The sequence below is a fragment of the Trichosurus vulpecula genome, chromosome 1 (genome assembly GCF_011100635.1).
Source record: "Trichosurus vulpecula isolate mTriVul1 chromosome 1, mTriVul1.pri, whole genome shotgun sequence".
NCBI lineage: Eukaryota > Metazoa > Chordata > Mammalia > Diprotodontia > Phalangeridae > Trichosurus > Trichosurus vulpecula.
In genome coordinates this window covers 564,760,673-564,763,543 of record NC_050573.1, presented here as the reverse complement: position 1 = coordinate 564,763,543, position 2,871 = coordinate 564,760,673, and positions in this window count along the sequence as shown.

The window sequence follows — 2,871 nt, the reverse complement described above, 5'->3', positions numbered from 1 at the left end:
GAGAGATATTCCAAGACGAAGAAGATCCCACTTTACTTGCCCCATTCAAACAAAGGCCAGACTCATTAAAGGCACTTAAGAGAAGAAGTCCTGCCCTGATTAACATTACAATTTCCTGTTCAATTGCTCTTCTGAACTTCATGATTCCAGGAAATCCATCATCCTGCAAAGTGATATCATTTCTGAAATTCACTTCTCCTGAGTACTCCCTGCTGCCGGGGCCCCTTCTTCCTTCTGATTGGAGATTGCAGAGGCTGAACATCAGGGATCTCCTCCAAAATCCTCCATCATTTAAAGAAGCAGCCCAAGCATTCACCTCATAATTTCCCACTCTAGCTGCAAGACTTCATCGCGCCTCTGAACTCTGAACACGACTCTTCCCCTTTCTTCTTTTATGTGTTGTCTTCCCCCATTAGAATATGAGCTTGAGATCAGAGACCGTCTTTTGCCTTTTTTGGTATCCTTAGTGCTTAACAAAGTGCCCAGCACGTAGTAGGAACTTAGCAAATGTTGATTGACTGTTGATTGACTCACGCAAGACCAGGGAGGAGAGACTTGTGTAAATAGACTTGAACTTTGAGTCCCGTGTTAGACTGTCCTGGTCTTTTGTAGATGGAGATGACTGTACTCATCTACTCAATTCAATCCAACAAGTATTTTAAAATGCCTGGTGTATAGCAAACATTACTCTGTAGGTGTGGACCGTAGTGACGGCCACCAATCGGCACTAACCCACTGTACGTTTCTCTAGTGGGACTCAACAGCAAGATGATGGGTAAGGGTCAAGGGAGAAACCTCAATTATGTAAAAAACCCATTAAATAAAACAAAACTGATGTGGATGCAAACAGCAGCCTAAGGGATGAGTTTCTCTCCCTAGTTTGTCCTCTAACTTTGAGACAATGTATTTTGATAACGAAGGTTCCCTAAGGGATGAGTTTCTCTCTCTGGCTCCCCAAAGTCTCCTCCCCTTATCTTGTGTCCGGTCCGGACTCCCTTATCTTGTGTCCAGGTGCAGACTTCCTTATTGTCCGGTCTCTCTTATCTTGTGTCTGGTCCAGACTCCCCTATCTTGTGTCCAGGTGCAGACTTCCTTATTGTCCGGTCTCTCTTATCTTGTCCTTACCCTGCAAGGCTTATCCTATCCCTAAATCTCCAACCCCCATAAGAAACCCTAAAATCATTCCACACGCTGTACGGCTTTCTGTCTGTGTAAGTCTGGTCCCTTTCCTCCATCAGGGCCTTTTTTTAGCTTCTTGCAAAATGTCAGGTCCGTGTGTTTTTGTGTCAATAAAGCTCCCCTTTGCTACGGAGAAGGTCTAAGTGAATTCTTTCACATTTGGACCAGCTCTCCCAACTCTGGCCTCATCCAAACTAACAGGTCCCACAAACAAATAAATTCATGATTTTGGCATCTTCAACCCTGTGTTATAAGTTACTGAACAAATAAGTGGAACTAGATGCTGGGAGCTATAGGGATTGGAAAGTATAGTCAAAGAAGGAGAATGAAAATGATAAGCCCAGGAGAAAGGAAAAAAAAACTGGTGGAATAATAAATGAGATAATGTAGGTAAATCACTTTTTATGAAATGCCGTACATACTTCTCCCATTATTATTAAGCTAAAAGCTGATTAGTAGAATTGTGAAGTGAAAGTCAAAGCCAGAGGGCAGAGCCAAGACAGCAGAGCAAAAGCAGGAACTTGCTTGAACTCTTCCCCGAAGCTCTCCAAACACTTGTAAAAAAATGACTCTAAACAAATGCTAGAGCAGCAGAAACTACAAAATGACAGTGAAACAAATTTTAAGCCCAAGACAACCTGAATGTCGACAGGAAAAATCTGTTGCACCAGTCTGAGAGAAGCACATAGTCCAACTTGGGCCATGCCAGCATAGATGTGGCCCTAGCAAACCCAGAGCAGGCCTCAGGACACTGAATCACTACCAGCTATGGCAGTTTCCACACTTATCAACTGACAAATGCCAAAGACAATCTAGAAGGTCAATAGGAAAGGTCTGTTGCACCTGGGTGAAAGAGGAGCGTGGTTGTGTCCCAGCACTAGGGTGGTGGTGGCGATGACAGCAGCAGTTGCTTCTGGAGCTCTTGGCCCACAGACAATGGGGGGAATGAGTGGCTGATCAGAGGGGGATTGCAGGGATCTCTTTGCTAGTGCTGAGGCAGGATTGTCTTTCTTTGCCTGTGCTTCGATCTCAGTTGTAATCCTGCATGGTGGTCCTGGGGTGAAGAGGAGCACTGGAGTGGTAGAGTGTGTGGTGGCGGTAGAGAGGGAATCCTCTCCAGAGTTCCAAGGCAGAAAAGAGTGCTTGCAGTCACTCACAGACTAGAGCACAGACAAGAAGAGGAGGAAACACTTTTCCTTTCATCATGCAACCTTGGAAGAATAGAAAATTTACAGGCCCCTAGAAATATCTCTGAAAACAGCTGCACAAACCCCCTGAAGCTTGAGAAAATATACCCACTACACTGGAAGCAGAGTCCTACCTTAACAAAGAACTAAAAAGTCAAGTAATTGGTTGGGAAATGAGACCACAGTGGGAAAAAATCAGACTATAGAATCTTACTTGGATGACAAGGAAGATCAAAACATGCAACCAGAAAAAGACAACAAAGTCAAAGCTCCTACATCCAAAGCCCCCAAGAAAATATGAATTACTCACAGGCCATGGAAGAGCTCAAAAAGGATTCTGAAAATCAAGTAAGAGAAGTAGAGGAAAAATTGGGAAGGAAAATGAGAGTGATGCAAGAAAATCATGAAAAACAAGTCAATAGCTTGTTAAAGAAGATGCCAAAAAATGCTGAAGAAAATAACACCTTAAAATCCAAATTGCAAAAGAGGTCTGAAGAGGCAATGA